This window comes from Anomaloglossus baeobatrachus, chromosome 7 (assembly GCF_048569485.1).
Source record: "Anomaloglossus baeobatrachus isolate aAnoBae1 chromosome 7, aAnoBae1.hap1, whole genome shotgun sequence".
Lineage (NCBI taxonomy): Eukaryota > Metazoa > Chordata > Amphibia > Anura > Aromobatidae > Anomaloglossus > Anomaloglossus baeobatrachus.
Window position 1 is genome coordinate 95,688,548 of NC_134359.1, and position 19,873 is coordinate 95,708,420.

The 19,873-nt window shown below is 53.4% G+C and overlaps 1 protein-coding gene across 1 annotated transcript in view; it reads left to right on the plus strand.

Annotated features, from left to right (window-relative positions):
• Window positions 1-19,285: 19,285 nt before the first annotated feature.
• The window catches only part of LOC142245932 (sterol 4-C-methyltransferase strm-1-like), a 164,807-nt gene continuing 164,219 nt past the window's right edge, over window positions 19,286-19,873 (plus strand). The window contains exon 1 of the mRNA XM_075318940.1: window positions 19,286-19,630. The gene's annotated coding sequence lies outside the window, so the exon portion shown is untranslated. The remainder of the gene's footprint in view (window positions 19,631-19,873) is intronic.

A 19,873-nucleotide genomic window follows, 5' to 3' on the forward strand; every position in this document is an offset into this window, starting at 1 on the left:
GGGCTGGTCTTCCTCCGCAGGAGGTGTCAGGTCTTCCTCGTCCCAGCGGGAATATGGCAGCATCTCCGGCTCTGGGACTAGCACTGCTGCTGGCTCCGGGGGCAACTCCTCAACTTCTTGCCCTCCTCTCCCCCTTAGTTCTTCTTGGCACTCCTTTGGTGGCAGTGCTGGGGACGGGCTTTCTTCAACAGGCCCAGGCGGGGGACTCTTTGGCGTGGTTACTGCAGGGGTTGCTGGAATCCTCTTGGGGGTATGCGGAGGGAGCATGTACCGGTCCACCAACCATTGTGGAAACTTGGCCTCCATGTCAGCCTTTAGCTGCCAGTATGCGGGGTCCTCCCCCAGCGTGGGCTTTCCAGCAGGGACCTCTTTGGACTGGGGAGCGGTGTCTGCTCTGGCCTTGCAGGCCGGGGTAAATGGTGATGCAATCTCTTGGCGGGCCGCGCCTGGCATGGTGGCGGCCTGGTCTTGGCGGGCCGCGCCCTGTATGGCGGCGGCCTGGTCTTGGCGGGCCGCGCCCTGTTTGGCGGCGGCCTGGTCTTGGCGGGCCGCGCCCTGTTTGGCGGCGGCCTGGATCGGCGTCGCTGTCGCGATGGAATCGGTGCAGGCTGGGCTGGGCGTCGCTGCAGGGACCGGGTCTTGGTGGGCCGAGCAGGGCATCGCTGCGGCGGCCGAGGCTTGGCGGGCCGAGCAGGGCATCGCTGCGGCGGCCGGGGCTTGGCGGGCCGAGCAGGGCATCGCTGCGGCGGCCGGGGCTTGGCGGGCCGAGCAGGGCATCGCTGCGGCGGCCGGGTCTTGGCGGGCCTCACCTGGCGTGGCTGCGGCCTGGCTCAGCGTCGCCGCGCCGGGCGCCTCTTCAGGGACCGCGGGCGTGGCAGCAGGGGTCGGGGCATCCGGGCCGGCAGGGGTAATACTGGACTCACCCATCGGTGGCAGCATCGGGGTCTGAGTCGTCGCCGTCCGGTCTGGCACTCGTCGTGCGGTTCCCCTCTCATAGGCCTGAACCGCGGCAGCCATCTCCAGAAGTTCCATGCGTTCTTCTCGGATCTGCTCCACGACCCGGGTCTCCAGTCGGTCGCAGAACTGGGCCAGCTCCCGATACCACCAGGCAGCGGAGCCCGGTTCTGGGTTTCTGCGGTCAGACGCCATTTCTTCTGCGCCCTCTTCTGCACGACTCTCCAGCTGTGGACTCGCCGTTGCCTCTAATAGCAAGCTGTTCAGTTTCCGCTCTGCCTCTTTCAGCAGCTCCTTTCCCAGCAGCAGGCTTCTGGCTCCCTTTCTGTCCCGACGTCTCTGGACGCTTCCGCTCTCTTCACAAGCGAGGTCCGAACTCTGCAGGGGATCTCTGGGTAGCCACACCTCTTCGTGGGCGGTAACTTCTTCCAGCGCGGGCTGCTGTTGTTTTTCAGCGCGCTTTTCATGGTGGCAATATGGCGGCGCTTCCAATTTTTCAAGCGGACCGCCCAGGCACATGGTCACCTGTCTAAACAGGTCTAGTCCTTATCCTGTTCGTGACGCCAGATTTGAAGCCCCGCAAACGCTGTGTCGGTGCATTACCTTCAGGGACTCCACGTAGCTGGATCTGGTCACAGGTAGGAGATCTTCTTCTTGTCGTGACGCCACTCTCAGTATTGCGGTCAGTGGGGGACCGCCACTGCAGGTTGAGGGACGCCTGGGGCTGATGGTGAGTGCAGTTAGTTGGAATAGCCTCCTGAGAGTGAGGCAAGCCCCAGGGCCCTGTGTAGGTACGTAGAACCACAAGGCGCAGAATAACTCCACACAGGCAGAATGTCTTTCAGGGTTTTTACTCACTTCAGGTGGCAGGGTGAGTAACCCGGGCGTAGCTGGGATGAACCAGGCGGGAACCAGGTGTCCTTCAGGCTGACTTGTGAGGGTGACTACTAACTCGCCTTCCTTAGCCCTTGGTGGTTTGGGGTGACCCCGACTTTGAGTCCCTATGGGGGTCACCCAGGGAAGTTGCTGAAGCCTCTCTCCCCTTCGTTTGCCGTGTGCTTGTTGCCTGGGCCAGATCACTCCAGCTTCTTGCCTCCTGTGAGCTATGGGCCCTAACTGTGGCTACGTGGCTGCGGCTTTTTGTGGTGTTGTGGCGTGGGCTTTGAGAGCCCCACACCGGCAGGTTTAGCAAAAGAAAGCTGGATCTATCTCCGCTTCGGGATCTGCCGCCCGTTTGGGCCTGGTTCTCCCTAGCAGTCTCCTTACTTCCCACTCTGTGCTCTCTCTTTAGCTGGAGATGGGTTTCGGGTAGCACTCCTAGGTGACCGTTCTCCCCCGTCGGTAGCCACTGCGCGGACGCTGTCAGACTACAGCAGCCCAGGGGAAGGGGTCAGCTCTCCTCGGAGCTCCCTGGACTCTGCTCTGAACCGGCTCACATCTGGGACCTTCACTGCTGCTCCTGTCAGAGCTTCACTTTCCTGCTCCTCACTCCTCCACACTCTGCTGCAGACTCTAGACTGTTTACTCCTCCTTCTCTTTTCCCTTTTTGTGCCTGCCTACGCCACCTAGCAACCAGACTCTCTTACCACACCCCTTGAGAGGAGATGGAGGCTTTTGGCCCCCTCCACTATTCCAGTGAAGGTGAAGGCTTTTCCCCCTCCTGGGATCCCCAGGGGTCCTCTCATGGGTACATGTGTGAGACCTGATCACTATGCGCCTGTGTTCCACACCCCGGTCAGCCTTCTGGATTACCTGTATTGTACTGTCCCCAGCATGGGTGCAGTACTCAGTGGTGCCTGACCAGGTCAGGGGCGCCACACACTGACTTTGCAAAAATGGTGTGCCATTCCTAAGTGACTGAAACCCTCTGGCAGCAGGTTGTCCAGATGAAGACCAAAGAGGTGATCCTATCAGCCATAACAAGAGAAGTTGGTCGTTCATAGTCTGTGATTTCTAGAATATTGTATCTTTACAACATCAAACTCTTTCAAGTCCCCAAGAAGACTGGCTGCCCTCACAAGAGAGGACAGGAAAATGAGGAGAATCTCCATGGGCAATTGTTTCAACACTGCAGCTGGAGTTGCTCGGCAGTTCAGCACTGAACAGGGTAAGGATCTGTCTCATCATACAGTGTCGCCATGTTTAAGAGTAGTGATGAGCGAGTACTAAAAAGCTCGGGTGCTCGAAGCTCGGGCCGAGCCTCCCAAGATACTCGTGTACTCGGCCCGAGCAACGAGCCCAATGTTATCCTATGGGAGACCCGAGTATTTTTGTGAAATGACCTCCCGGCAGCATGGAGAAACCCTAAAAATGTCACAAAAGTCTCAGAAGAGTGCTCAAATGACATGGCAACAGCATGGGGAAGACCCCTTGAAGCATTTATCACTCAAAAGTCACAGCTGTGAACAATTTTGTCCGCGTTTTACGCCATTTTTACGGACTCACCAGAAAACCTTCCAAAATGACCCCAAAATGATTTTTCATGGCGGAAATGTTAAGGGCACATACCCAATAGTGAGATAGATCTGGTGTATGTTACTTTTTGAGATCAATACATGAAAGATTTTACGTGAAAACATTGTGTGGCACTCCGATGTCCCTGAGAAGAGACGTACATGAAGGCCTCTTGAGTCTAATGTGCCCATTTTGAGGAAGTGAGTCTTTGTAGTATTTTCCTTTGCCAGGGCAGTCCTAAATTGTGAGGTTCACCAATGCCCCTGCATACAGACGTGCATGAGGGCCTCAAAACATTAAGTGTCCATTGTCAGGAAGTGGGTGTATTATAGTATAGCCCTTAGGCAGGGCAGCCAAAAATTGGGAGGCTCCACATTGTCCCTGGGTAGAGACGTGCATGATGGCCTTTAAACCTGAAGTGCCCATTGTAAGGAAGTGGGTGTATTTCAGTATAGCCCTTAGGCAGGGCAGCCAAAAATTGGGAGGCTCCACATTGTCCCTGGGTAGAGACGTGCATGAGGGCCTCAAAACATTAAGTGTCCATTTTAAGGAAGTGGGTGTATTTCAGTATAGCCCTTAGGCAGGGCAGCCAAAAATTGGGAGGCTCCACATTGTCCCTGGATAGAGACGTGCATGATGGCCTTTAAACCTGAAGTGCCCATTGTAAGGAAGTGGGTCTATTTCAGTATAGCCCTTTGCCAGGGCAGCCAAAAATTGGGAGGCTCCACATTGTCCCTGGGTAGAGACGTGCATGAGGGCCTCAAAACATTAAGTGTCCATTTTAAGGAAGTGGGTGTATTTCAGTATAGCCCTTAGGCAGGGCAGCCAAAAATTGGGAGGCTCCACATTGTCCCTGGATAGAGACGTGCATGATGGCCTTTAAACCTGAAGTGCCCATTGTAAGGAAGTGGGTCTATTTCAGTATAGCCCTTTGCCAGGGCAGCCAAAAATTGGGAGGCTCCACATTGTCCCTGGGTAGAGACGTGCATGAGGGCCTCAAAACATTAAGTGTCCATTTTAAGGAAGTGGGTGTATTTCAGTATAGCCCTTAGGCAGGGCAGCCAAAAATTGGGAGGCTACACGTTGTCCCTGGGTAGAGACGTGCATGAGGGCCTCAAAACATTAAGTGTCCATTTTAAGGAAGTGGGTGTATTTCAGTATAGCCCTTAGGCAGGGCAGCCAAAAATTGGGAGGCTCCACATTGTCCCTGGGTAGAGACGTGCATGATGGCCTTTAAACCTGAAGTGCCCATTGTAAGGAAGTGGGTCTATTTCAGTATAGCCCTTTGCCAGGGCAGCCAAAAATTGGGAGGCTCCACATTGTCCCTGGGTAGAGACGTGCATGAGGGCCTCAAAACATTAAGTGTCCATTGTCAGGAAGTGGGTGTATTATAGTATAGCCCTTAGGCAGGGCAGCCAAAAATTGGGAGGCTCCACATTGTCCCTGGGTAGAGACGTGCATGAGGGCCTCAAAACATTAAGTGTCCATTTTAAGGAAGTGGGTGTATTTCAGTATAGCCCTTAGGCAGGGCAGCCAAAAATTGGGAGGCTACACGTTGTCCCTGGGTAGAGACGTGCATGAGGGCCTCAAAACATTGTTCCCATTGCAAAGGAGCGGGTCTCCTGTCGTTGTAATGTCCATTCTGCAAAGAATGGGCGAAAAAATTTACCACTGGGGGTATACCTGAAACAAAGACCTAACTATTGTAACGGTCATCATGATGGCGCATGAGGAGAAGGAGGAGCAGTCCAGCGATTATCCAAAGTCGAGAAGTGTACCCATGGGTGAGTGGAGGTACATGGCAAACTTTAAATTCCGCTCTCATTTGCTGGTGGTGTGGTGAAGTCTGGCCCAATCCAACCCTTGTTCATCTTTATCAGAGTCAGCCTGTCAGCATTTTCAGTTGACAGGCGGGTGCGTTTATCTGTAATGATTCCACCTGCGGCACTAAAAACACGCTCTGACAAAACGCTAGCAGCAGGGCAGGCCAGGACTTCCAAGGCGTAGAGAGCCAATTCATGCCACGTGTCCAGCTTGGATACCCAATAATTGTAAGGCACAGAGGAATGTCGGAGTACAGTTGTTCGATCTGCAAGGTACTCCTTCAGCATCTGGGCAAACTTAGGATTTCTTGTGGCACTACCCCGCACCTCAGGGGCTGTGGTACGTGAGGGGCTGAGAAAACTGTCCCACATCTTAAAGACTGTTCCCCTACCTCTGGCGGATTGGACTTGTGCCTCTCTCGGCTGTACGCCTCGGTTGTCCACTGATTCCTGACCTATGCCGCTAGCGTTTTGTGAGGGGAATGCTTTGCCTACTTCCGTGAGTATGGCCTTCCGAAACTGCTGCATTTTGGTTGACCTCTCATCCACGGGAATAAGAGACAAAAAGTTCTCCTTGTAGCGTGGGTCTAACAGTGTTACCAACCAGTAATGATTGTCGGCCAAGATGTTCTTAACGCGAGGGTCACGAGACAGGCAGCTTACCATAAAGTCAGCCATGTGCGCCAGACTCTTAACAGCCAGGACTTCAGTAGCCTGACCAACAAGATGACTGAACATGCTGTCCTCCTCCTCCTCCTCCTCCTCCTCCTCCTCATCTACCCTGTCCTCTGGCCAGCCACGCTGAATCGAGGATATGACTGGTGTGCATGTCATATCCTCAATTTGGCCGGAGAGTTGCTCCATGTCTTCATCCTCCTCCTCGTCATAGTCCTCCACTGCACGTTGTGATGAGACGAGGCTGGGCTGTGTGTTATCACCCACACCCACTACTGTTTCTTGCTGCAACTCATCGCGCTCCGCCTGCAATGCATCATGTTTGTTTTTCAAAAGGGACCGTTTTAGAAGGCAGAGTAGCGGTATGGTGACGCTAATAATGGCGTCATCACCACTCACCATCTTGGTGGAGTCCTCAAAGTTTTGGAGGATGGTACATAGGTCTGACATCCATCTCCACTCCTCAGGTGTTATGTGTGGAGTTTGACCCATTTCCCGACGGCTTAGGTGATGCAGGTACTCAACAACTGCCCTCTTCTGCTCACATATCCTGACCAACATGTGCAGAGTTGAATTCCAACGCGTGGGGACATCACACACCAGTCTGTGAGCCGGAAGATGCAAACGGCGCTGAAAGCCGGCAAGGCCGGCTGAAGCAGTAGGTGACTTTCGAAAATGTGCAGACAGGCGGCGAACTTTTACCAGCAGATCAGACAGCTCTGGGTATGACTTTATAAACCGCTGAACCACGAGGTTGAGCACATGGGCCACGCATGGAACATGTGTCAGCTGGCCTCGCCTCAAAGCCGCCACCAGGTTCCGGCCATTGTCACAAACGACCTTTCCTGGCTTTAGGTTCAGAGGTGTGAGCCAGTGATCTGCCTGCTGTTTCAGAGCTGTCCACAGCTCTTCTGCATTGTGGGGTTTGTCACCTATGCAGATTAGCTTCAGCACAGCCTGTTGCCGCTTCGCCGAGGCAGTGCTGCAGTGCTTCCAGCTTGTGACTGGTGTGGAGGGCACAGTGGATGAGGATGCGCAGGAGGAGGAGGAGGCTGAAGAGCATGACATTCCGGAGCTGTAGAGTGTGGGTGAAACACTGACTGAGGTAGGGCCTGCAAACCTTGGTGTGGGAAGGACGTGTTCCGTCCCTCGCTCAGACTGGGTCCCAGCTTCCACAATATTAACCCAGTGTGCCGTCAACGAGATGTAGCGGCCTTGCCCACAAGCACTTGTCCACGTGTCTGTGGTTAGGTGGACTTTGGGTGAAACAGCGTTGTTCATGGCACGTGTGATGTTTTGTGACACGTGGTTATGCAACGCGGGGACGGCACACCGGGAGAAATAGTGGCGGCTGGGGACCGAGTAACGTGGGACAGCTGCCGCCATCAGGTCACGGAATGCTTCTGTCTCCACCAGCCTAAAAGGCAACATTTCCAGCGCAAGCAGTCGCGAAATGTTAGCATTTAGAACTGTGGCATGTGGGGTGTTGGCAGTGTATTTGCGCCTGCGTTCAAAGGTTTGCTGAATGGATAACTGAACGCTGCGCTGGGACAAGGACGTGCTTGATGATGGTGTTCTTTCTGCGTAGGCAACTGCAGGTGCAGGAGTGGAGGAGGCTTGTTCGCAGGCAGCATGGACAGAGGATTGGCTCGCATGCACAACCAGCGAAGACGTAGCAGTGACATCAGCAAGCACTGCTCCTCGACTCTGTTGTACTTCCCACAAAGTCGGGTGCTTGGCTGACATGTGCCTGATCATGCTGGTGGTGGTCAGGCTGCTAGTTTTGGTACCCCTGCTGATGCTGGCACGGCAGGTGTTGCAAATGGCCTTTTTTGAATCATCTGGATCCAACTTAAAAAACTGCCAGACTCGTGAAGACCTAACATTTGTACAGGCACCTTGTGTCGTCGTGTTGTTACGGGGAACGGTTGCCTGACTTCTGCCTGGGACCACCACCCTGCTTCTTACTGCCTGTTGTGATGCTACGCCTCCCTCCCCCTGTGCACTGCTGTCCTCGCTCTGCATATCCTCCTGCCAGGTTGGGTCAGTTACTGGATCATCCACCACGTCGTCTTCCTCTTCCGCACCCTGCTCCTCCTCCTGACTTGCTGACAATTGTGTCTCATCATCGTCCACCACTTGTTGAGACACGTTGCCAACTTCGTGAGAACGTGGCTGCTCAAATATTTGGCTATCTGTACAGACGATCTCCTCATGACCCACTTCAATATGAGCTGGCGAGAGGCCAGAATGTGTGAATGGAAACGTGAACAGCTCTTCCGAGTGTCCAAGTGTGGGATCATTAATGTCCGAGGAGGACGTGTACTCAGCCTGGTGGTAGGAAGGAGGATCAGGTTCAGAAATGTGCGGTGCAGTATCACGGCTACTGACACTTGACCGTGTGGAAGACAGAGTGTTTGTGGTGGTGCCAATCTGACTGGAAGCATTATCCGCTATCCAACTAACAACCTGTTGACACTGGTCTTGGTTCAAGAGCGGTGTACTGCTGCGGTCCCCAAGAATTTGGGACAGGACGTGCGAGCGACTAGATGTGGCCCTTTGTTGTGGCGAAATTAGAGCTTGCCCACGACCTCGGCCTCTGCCTGCACCACCATCACGTCCACTTCCTTGTTCCTTGCCAATGCCCTTGCGCATTTTGCAATGCTGTGCACTGCTGACGTGTATATTCACTACTTGTGCGTTATATCAAAGTTTCTGGAAATTGCACACCAGTGCACCTGTACGCTGCCACCAACAGGCACACACGTGCGGTTTTAAAAACCAAGCACGGACGCAATAATAACCTAACACAGGTTTTAGGAGCAAAAATTAAGAACTCTGACACTATCAGCCACTGCTGACTGACGTGTATTATACACTACACTTGTGCGTTATATAATAGTTTGGTAAACGCACACCAGTGCACCTGTACGCTGCCACCAACAGGCACACACGTGCGGTTTTAAAAACCAAGCACGGACGCAATAATAACCTAACACAGGTTTTAGGAGCAAAAATTAAGAACTCTGACACTATCAGCCACTGCTGACTGACGTGTATTATACACTACACTTGTGCGTTATATAATAGTTTGGTAAACGCACACCAGTGCACCTGTACGCTGCCACCAACAGGCACACACGTGCGGTTTTAAAAACCAAGCACGGACGCAATAATAACCTAACACAGGTTTTAGGAGCAAAAATTAAGAACTCTGACACTATCAGCCACTGCTGACTGACGTGTATTATACACTACACTTGTGCGTTATATAATAGTTTGGTAAACGCACACCAGTGCACCTGTACGCTGCCACCAACAGGCACACACGTGCGGTTTTAAAAACCAAGCACGGACGCAATAATAACCTAACACAGGTTTTAGGAGCAAAAATTAAGAACTCTGACACTATCAGCCACTGCTGACTGACGTGTATTATACACTACACTTGTGCGTTATATAATAGTTTGGTAAACGCACACCAGTGCACCTGTACGCTGCCACCAACAGGCACACACGTGCGGTTTTAAAAACCAAGCACGGACGCAATAATAACCTAACACAGGTTTTAGGAGCAAAAATTAAGAACTCTGACACTATCAGCCACTGCTGACTGACGTGTATTATACACTACACTTGTGCGTTATATAATAGTTTGGTAAACGCACACCAGTGCACCTGTACGCTGCCACCAACAGGCACACACGTGCGGTTTTAAAAACCAAGCACGGACGCAATAATAACCTAACACAGGTTTTAGGAGCAAAAATTAAGAACTCTGACACTATCAGCCACTGCTGACTGACGTGTATTATACACTACACTTGTGCGTTATATAATAGTTTGGTAAACGCACACCAGTGCACCTGTACGCTGCCACCAACAGGCACACACGTGCGGTTTTAAAAACCAAGCACGGACGCAATAATAACCTAACACAGGTTTTAGGAGCAAAAATTAAGAACTCTGACACTATCAGCCACTGCTGACTGACGTGTATTATACACTACACTTGTGCGTTATATAATAGTTTGGTAAACGCACACCAGTGCACCTGTACGCTGCCACCAACAGGCACACACGTGCGGTTTTAAAAACCAAGCACGGACGCAATAATAACCTAACACAGGTTTTAGGAGCAAAAATTAAGAACTCTGACACTATCAGCCACTGCTGACTGACGTGTATTATACACTACACTTGTGCGTTATATAATAGTTTGGTAAACGCACACCAGTGCACCTGTACGCTGCCACCAACAGGCACACACGTGCGGTTTTAAAAACCAAGCACGGACGCAATAATAACCTAACACAGGTTTTAGGAGCAAAAATTAAGAACTCTGACACTATCAGCCACTGCTGACTGACGTGTATTATACACTACACTTGTGCGTTATATAATAGTTTGGTAAACGCACACCAGTGCACCTGTACGCTGCCACCAACAGGCACACACGTGCGGTTTTAAAAACCAAGCACGGACGCAATAATAACCTACTAACAGGTTTTTTTGGGGAGCGACAATTACAGTACAGACAAGTCAGACACTATCTGGACTGTTTTACACTGTGTACACCAGCCCCAGATATGAAGGCTGGTATACGGTCACCACTACCCTGCCTGCCTGCCTGCCTGTATACTGCTACAATAGTCCTGACAAGGACTCTTTTGGTCACTAGCCTGTATTCAGACCTGGCTATACCCTGCCTGTATATAGCAACAATAGTCCTGAGAAGGACTCTGCTACTGTACTCCGACCTGGCTATACCCTGCCTGCCTGTATACAACTAGAATAGTCCTGAGAAGGACTTTTGGTCACACTGTTTGCAGCCCTGCAACTGAAAAAGCTATAAAGGGCCGCAAAGCTTTCCCTGAATCAGCGACACTCTCCCTACACTCACTGTCAGAATAGCTGTGAGCAGAGCACAGCGCGCCGGCCGATATAAAGGCTCGGTGACGCTGTGCAGGCCGGCCAATCACTGCAATTCCACAACTAACAGGGCTGTGGCATTGCAGTGGTCTGCCAGCCAATCCCTGCATGAGGGCTGGCTCTCAAAAGAGCGCCAACATGCAGAAATGAAGACCACGAGTAAAGCACGAGTATCGCGAGATTACTCGGTCCCCGCCGAGCAGCCCGAGTACAGTGATACTCGTGCGAGTACCGAGTAGTGACAAGCATGCTCGCTCATCACTATTTAAGAGCAATTGGACTGAAAGCCGACTCTGCAGTGACCAAACCTCTCATAAGCAGAAAGAATCAAAAGGCTAGACTAACCTTTAGTGAGGAGCATGTTGTGTGGACAGAGGAGAAGTGGTTTACAGTTCATTTTAGTGATGAAAGCAAGTTTATTTGGGTTGTGTCTCTCATACAGCTACATGGTGAATACAAGTGTGTATCAGAAACTTCTGCAACAACACGTGGTTCATTACTTACATTCATCACTCAATCAGCCAGAAATTTTCATGCAGGACAATGCGCCCTATCACACAGCCAAACGGGTAAAGCAGTTCCTTGAAACAGAAAATATTGAAATAATAAAATGGCCAGATCAGAGTCCTGATTTAAAACCAAATAGAAAACCTCTGGAAAATTCTTGCTGACAAACGTTATGGCCACGAAACCCACAACAGTCAAAGAACTGTGGGAAAGACTGGAAGAAGAGTGGACCAAAGTCACATGTGAGCAGTGTGAGAGAATAGTGATGTCCTGTGGCCGCAGATGTGCTTAAGTAATTCAAAGCAAAGTCCTGTACACGCCCTACTGATGGTGACTGTTGTTACCTTCATAAAATGTACTTATAATCTTTTTCTGTGCTACAGTCATTATTGTTCTCTAATTATGATCATCACGGTTTGGGCAAAATAAAGATTTTATGTTGATAAACTTTGGATCTTGGATCTTTTGTAAAACATTATTCTAGTGACATGGTGTACCTGTCGCGGGCGGGGAGGAGGGTGTCAACGCTGCGCTCTCCCACTGCTCGGGTCCGGCCGCCGCTGCTCCGCGGCTACTGCTGCTGCTCGGTGGCTCGAGCGATGGGCCGGATCCCGGGGACTCGAGCGGCGCTCCTCGCCCGTGAGTGAAAGGGGTTGATTTGTTGGTGGGGGATTTGATTATTGTCCGTGACGCCACCCACGGTTGTGGCGATTGTGTAGACACCACCGCTGCTCTGTATGGGGATCCCGGGAGTGATGACAGGGAGCAGCAAAGTTGTTGGTTTTCCCCTCCGTGGGCAGGGGGTGGTCATCCCAGGGCCCAGTGATGAGTTGGGGGATGAAGGATGGCGGGGCCGGTGCAGGGCTTGGTGGGGTGCAGGGACGTGGGGGGGGGCAGTGCTGTGCCTCACGGCACTGTGGTACTCACTCAGCCTGAGACGGGGACACAGTTCTCGGTAAAACACACGGCTGGAAAGACGGTTCCCACGGACGGCTGCTGTTGCTTTTCCCCAGTAGTTGACGGTGACGGTCCCTTTTCCTGCACCTAAGTCTATGTTGGTAGCGATGGGTTCCCACCGGTAACCCGCTCCCCGGCTTGGATATGGGCCGGAGGAGCCCCTCTTTGCCCGCAGGCGCTGGCCCTGAGAAACTGGTGCCTTGGCGGTGGCGGTGTCTCTCTCTAACGGTTGGACTGTTGCCTTCAATCGGGACTTGGTTGTTGGGAGACCCAGAGGTCCCCTTCACTGATGGATTTGGCAAATTCACAGCGACTCCTAGCCTTGCCGGGATCCGAAAGGCCCCTGCCAATGGTGCTGGCTTCTCTTCGTATACCGCTCCGGTACCGCCGGGCCACCACCCGTCCACGGTCCTTTCGGCAACCTCCAAGCAGCCTCTCCTGCAGACGGTCACCGCCGTCTGCTGACCCTGCTGTCTCAGTCCGGGGAACACACCCGGACCAACTTCAGGCTTTCTCAACTGTCACTTTCTCTTCCACCTTTACTCCTTTCTCTTGCTCCTCTACCACTTCACTCTTAACTCTCACTCTTCCTAAACTCTTCTGCTGGTTTTCCCGCCTCCAGGGCTGTGAACTCCTCGGTGGGTGGAGCCAACCGCCTGGCCCACCCCCTGGTACCCTGGTATGGACATCAGCCCCTGGAGGAAGGCAACAAGGATTTTTGTGTAGCTTTGGTGTACCTATCCAGGGTGTAGCGTGTGGTGGTGTCATGACCTGTGACCCCTGGCTTGCCCAGGGCGTCACATTCCCCCTTAGCAAAATGCAGACCGTCCGCGGGCTGCCCGTCCAACACCGGTTTTATTTTTCTGGAAAAGATAAAAAAAAACAACACAGTACAAGTAGAAAAACATCATCCCACAACGGGAGGCACTTTGCTTAAACGTTACGGTAACATTTTAACGGTTGCTGCTGCCGCTCTCTCCCACCCAAGTAACCTGGCCCTGATGCTGCCTCTAAGAAACAGGCAGCACCCCTTGACCCCAGTCCTGAACCAAATTACCCGAGCGGGATCTGTCCTTCCCCTCCAGAGGGTAGCCACCGGTTCTGGTGGTGGCTGGGCCCCAGCCTGCTCCACTGCGGGCCCTCCCTCCAACCTGCCTCTCCGGAGGCGGTACGGTGGCGTTGCAACAAAAACATTATTTACAAGCCACTAACGTTTGTGGTTGCCCTGCAAGTTCACCGGCTTGTCCATAGGAGTTCCTATGCAAAACAACTTTTCAAGTGGTCCCCACGGGGACAACGGTGCCGGCAACGGCCGGTTGCAAATCAAGCAGATAATCAGGTTACTGTTCGATAATCACTCATTTTCATTTTTCATCTTTTGCAAACTTTACAAACTTTTTCAAACTGGTGGTCCCAACGGGGACTTTGACAACGGTGCTCCGCTGCCATCACTCAGAGTCCTCGACATCGCCTAAGGGAGGGGGTGCAGCGCTCACACAGACCTCCTGGCTGCCCCTCAATTTTGCATCTAGGGCGAACCACCCCCTCTCTCCACAGTGCCGGGTGTACTGGACCAAGTCGCCCGGCATCAGGTTCAGACCGGGGTGCTCCTCTGGCAGATGAGCATTAACATCCCGCCGGGCTATAAACACTTCGGCCTCCAGGCCCGGTTCATATATGAATCCATAGCCCCGGCGGACATCAAACCACCTCACCTGCCCTTCATACAACGGGCCCCGGACCCGGAAAGTTGCCTGACGGAGATTCTCTTTTTCCCGGATTGCACGGGCCACCAACTCCGCCTTCTTTCTTTCCCTCTCCTCGATCTCCAGGCCCAACGGTACCGGCTCCCTGTCCCAGTACGGCGCTGCTGCGAGCTCCGGCGCACGGGTCGGTCCCCGCGGGACATTTTGGACGCTGCCCACTGTTAGGGATCTGGGCGGCAGGTCCCGCGGCTTCTTGGCCTTGGACGCCGCCTTGCAGCGGCAACCCGGCGCAACCTCAGCCGAGGTGTGGGGGATGGGCACAGGGGCTTTCCTCTGTTGGGCTTTCGGCACGGAACGAGCTATCGGCTCCGGCTCGGGGGATTTCTCGGGGGACGCCTCCGGTTCGGGCTTCGGGACTTTCCACGGCAGCACCTCCGGTTGGCGACAGGCTCCGGCTACAGGTCGGCCCGCCGGGGCGGGCATGCTGGGTATCGCTACCGGTTGTGGTGGCAGCGGGCCTAGTGGCGGGGTCAAAGCTTCCGGGACGGGTGGTGAGGGAGGCAGCAGGGTGAGAGGGTTTAGACCGGGTCCCGCAGCCGCGATGACCGGCCCGTCAAGGGCATCGGGGCGTGGGTCACTCACCCTCCCTTCCGCAGCTTCCTCCTCACGTCTCCGCACGGTTGCTATCACGTCCACCATGTCGGTCTCCCACTCCTCCATGAGGAGCTGCATCTTGACCTGCAGCCTCTGGTGGAGCTGCGCGGTCCGGATCTCCACCCACGCCGCGGTCCCTGGCGCGGGGGCTACGGTGCTTCTGGACGGCATCCACATGTTGCTGGCGGTCTCTCCCAGGAACTAGATGGGCGCAGGGTCCTGGTGTCCCTGCTTTTATAGCCACGCTCACATGCGGCCAGCCGCCACTCCGTCTCCCTTAGCCTCTTTCCGGCTCCTCCTCTATCAGGGCGGGGTTTTGGCCTTCGCGCTTCCACTACTCGAGAAGACGCTCGAGCAGGGACTTTTCGCGCCAAAGATGGCGGCTTCTGAAATTTTCTGGCCGGACACCTCCGGCTGTAACAAGGCGCACCTCTACCAGACGGCAGAGCGGTAAGATCCTGTTCGTGACGCCAAGTTGTCGCGGGCGGGGAGGAGAGTGTCAACGCTGCGCTCTCCCACTGCTCGGGTCCGACCGCCGCTGCTCCGCGGCTACTGCTGCTGCTCGGTGGCTCGAGCGATGGGCCGGATCCCGGGGACTCGAGCGGCGCTCCTCGCCCGTGAGTGAAAGGGGTTGATTTGTTGGTGGGGGATTTGATTAATGTCCGTGACGCCACCCACGGTTGTGGTGATTGTGTGGACACCACCGCTGCTCTGTATGGGGATCCCGGGAGCGATGACAGGGAGCTGCAAAGTTGTTGGTTTTCCCCTCCGTGGGCAGGGGGTGGTCATCCCGGGGCCCAGTGATGAGTTGGGGGATGAGGGATGGCGGGGCCAGTGCAGGGCTTGGTGGGGTGCAGGGACGCGGGGGGGAAGGCAGCGCTGTGCCTCACGGCACTGTGGTACTCACTCAGCCTGAGACGGGGACACAGTTCTCGGTAAAACACACGGCTGGAAAGACGGTTCCCACGGATGGCTGCTGTTGCTTTTCCCCAGTAGTTGACGGTGACGGTCCCTTTTCCTGCACCTAAGTCTATGTTGGTAGCGATGGGTTCCCACCGGTAACCCGCTCCCCGGCTTGGATATGGGCCGGAGGAGCCCCTCTTTGCCTGCAGGCGCTGGCCCTGAGAAACTGGTGACTTGGCGGTGGCGGTGTCTCTCTCTAACGGTTGGACTGTTGCCTTCAATCGGGACTTGGTTGTTGGGAGACCCAGAGGTCCCCTTCACTGATGGATTTGGCAAATTCACGGTGACTCCTAGCCTTGCCGGGATCCGAAAGGCCCCTGCCAATGGTGCTGGCTTCTCTTCGTATACCGCTCCGGTACCGCCGGGCCACCACCCGTCCACGGTCCTTTCGGCAACCTCCAAGCAGCCTCTCCTGCAGACAGTCACCGCCGTCTGCTGACCTTGCTGTCTCAGTCCGGGGAACACACCCGGACCAACTTCAGGCTTTCTCAACTGTCACTTTCTCTTCCACCTTTACTCCTTTCTCTTGCTCCTCTACCACTTCACTCTTAACTCTCACTCTTCCTAAACTCTTCTGCTGGTTTTCCCGCCTCCAGGGCTGTGAACTCCTCGGTGGGCGGAGCCAACCGCCTGGCCCACCCCCTGGTGTGGACATCAGCCCCTGGAGGAAGGCAACAAGGATTTTTGTGTAGCTTTGGTGTACCTATCCGGGGTGTAGGGTGTGGTGGTGTCATGACCTGTGACCCCTGGCTTGCCCAGGGCGTCACATACCCCTTACAAAAAAAACCTTCAAATGTCCATCAATGTAGATTACATTATTTCTGAAAAAAAGCAAGTGATCATACATTGTTCTCTAACTTTGATCTCCAGTCTATATATGTGTGTGAGTATATAAATATTTGTAAAAACAAATTGCTAATATATATATATATATATATATATATACACATATATATATATATATATATATATATACATACATATATATATATATTTATATATATATATATATATATATATTAGATAGATAGATAGATATAATAAATGCCAGTCACTATCTTAAAGAGCCATATGTACTATCTATATATATAATTGCCTTATTCTGTCTGTCTGTCTGTCTGTCTGTCTGTCATGCTCCGAAATTGTGTCCTTACAGTGACACAAAGCTGATTGGCCGCTGGGCTCGCCATGGCCCCGCCCCCCCACACGGATTGGCCTCTCGCCCCGGCTCTCTGCAGGCCCCGCCCCCTCACGCAATCCACGCTCGCTCTGGCCCAACTGACACGGAGCCCCGATTCCCAGGTGAGTACACACACACATCAGATCACACTCACTCTCACACTCACTCTCACACACACCTCACACATCACAACATGCTGGGATATCGCTTGCTTCTACACCGGCTCCGTCAGGATCCCGGCAGCGCCACACATAACCTTGCGATGCTGGGATCTTCACGGAGGCCGTGAAAGCTGGTAACCATTATACACATCGGGTAACTAAGGTCCCTTAGTTACCCGATGTGTATCATAGTTACCAGTGTACACCGGCTCACACTCACTCTCACACACACCTCACACACACATCACATCGCATCCACACATCAAGGTCCTGCAGCTGCGGAAAATACAGACACATAACAGCACACACACACACACACATACACACACAAATCAGATCACTAAACCCTCACACATCACATCGCATCCACATACTCACAACATCCTGGGATATCGCTTGCTTCTCGGCCTCGATACTGTGCTGTTGTGATCTTCCAGGACCTGCGGGAGGATCACATGGCCAGAAGCATGTGATATCCCCGGATGTTGTGAGTATAAGCGCGTATGTGCGATATCGTCAGTGTCTGTGTGTGTGAGTGTATGCGATCGGGTGTGTGTGAGTGGATGCGATCGGGTGTGTGTGAGTGGATGCGATCGGGTGTGTGTGAGTGGATGCGATCGGGTGTGTGTGAGTGGATGCGATCGGGTGTGTGTGAGTGGATGCGATCGGGTGTGTGTGAGTGGATGCGATCGGGTGTGTGAGTGTCGGCAGAGGAGCACGGCGTGCTGGAGGAGGCTGGGAGCAGAGAGGCTGATCATGGGGAAGGCTGGGAGGAGAGAGGCTGATGCTGGGGGAGGCTGGGAGGGGGAGGCTGGGACGAGGGAGGCTGATGCTGGTGGAGGCTGATGCTGGGGGAGGCTGATGCTGGGGGAGGCTGGAAGGAGAGAGGCTAATGCTGGTGGAGGCTGATGCTTGGGGAGGCTGATGCTGGGGGAGACTGGGAGGGGAAGGCTGATGCTGAGGGAGGCTGGGAGGAAGGAGGCTGGGAGGAGAGAGGCTGATCCTGGGGAAGGCTGGGAACGGGAGGCTGATGCTGGGGAAGGCTGATGCTGAGGGAGGCTGGGAGGGGAAAGCTGATGCTGGGGAAGGCTGGGAGGACGGAGGCTGGGAGGAGAGAGGCTGATCCTGGGGAAGGCTGGGAGAGGGAGGCTGATGCTGGAGGAGGCTGGAAGGAGAGAGGCTAATGCTGGTGGAGGCTGATGCTTGGGGAGGCTGATGCTGGGGGAGACTGGGAGGGGAAGGCTGATGCTGAGGGAGGCTGGGAGGAAGGAGGCTGCGAGGAGAGAGGCTGATCCTGGGGAAGGCTGGGAACGGGAGGCTGATGCTGAGGGAGGCTGATGCTGAGGGAGGCTGGGAGGGGAAAGCTGATGCTGGGGAAGGCTGGGAGGAAGGAGGCTGGGAGGAGAGAGGCTGATCCTGGGGAAGGCTGGGAACGGGAGGCTGATGCTGGGGAAGGCTGATGCTGAGGGAGGCTGGGAGGGGAAAGCTGATGCTGGGGAAGGCTGGGAGGACGGAGGCTGGGAGGAGAGAGGCTGATCCTGGGGAAGGCTGGGAGAGGGAGGCTGATGCTGGAGGAGGCTGGAAGGAGAGAGGCTGATGCTGGCGGAGGCTGATGCTGGGGAGGCTGGGAGAGGGAGGCTGATGCTGAAGGAGGCTGGGAGGAGGGAGGCTGGGAGAGGTAGGCTGAGAGAAGAGAGGCTGATGCACACACACACACACACACGCGCGCGCGCACTGCACAACACACCACACACACACACACACACTGGGAACCACAAACAACTGCCCTAAACAGACACCCACACACACAGACAACGCTGCACACACACAACACCCAACACACAAACACCGCGGCACACAGAAATATACGCACATACCGCACAACACACACACACAAACCGCGCAACACACACACAACGCTACAGACACACAGCGCTCCACAAACAACGCAACACACGCAACACACATACAACACCGCTCTCACCCCCCGTCACACCCAGACAACACCCAGAACATGTACAGCGCCTACACAAACACTTGGTAACTACAGACAACAACATCTCTCTCTATATATATATATATAACAAAAATCATACATGAACTACACAATACGTAAATTCTAGAATACCCGATGCGTAGAATCGGGCCACCTTCTAGTATAAAATAATTGTCCCGATCCTACACACAACACGTCCTGAACATGCAGTTTCTGGTACCTGGGTGTGGCTGAGTTGTCAGTCTGGTTATGTCATACTTCTTCTCCGTGCTGCTTCTGGGAAGGGTTGGATCATCCAGGTGGTTCTACTTCCAGGGAGTTACTATGCTTTTTAACTAATCAGCTTCCTGCAGTTTGCTACCAGTCATACACTTTGTCTCTGCTGTGTGAATCATATGCCTGTGCTCATCCTGATCACTCTTTCTGATCTGGACTGACCTTTGTTTACCTTTGCCTTTTCCTGGTACCTGATAAGCCTTCTCCTGTATTTTTGATCCCTGGAATGTGACCTGTTTTCAGCCTCTGTTTATTTCTTGATCCTGTACGTGCTCTCCTGGAATACCTGACCTTGGATCACGTTTGACCACATCTCTGCCTTCTCCATTGGTACCGCGACCTCTCCTGGAACTGAAACCGGATTGCCTGACCACTCTGTCATCTCTATCCCAGTAAGCAGTGACATACTTCCATTCTGTGTCAAAACCCTGCTACAGGAGTGACTAGCGTCACAATAATATGCTTTTATAACCATAGTTTTATATATGTATACACTGGCTTAATAAAACTATACAATAGAATAGTATTAGTGATAGAATCGGGTCTTAACCACAAATATATATAGGATGGAAGATATATATCATATGTAAGTACTATAATTCCAGCCTGTTATTGCACATGAAAAATAAAAGTGA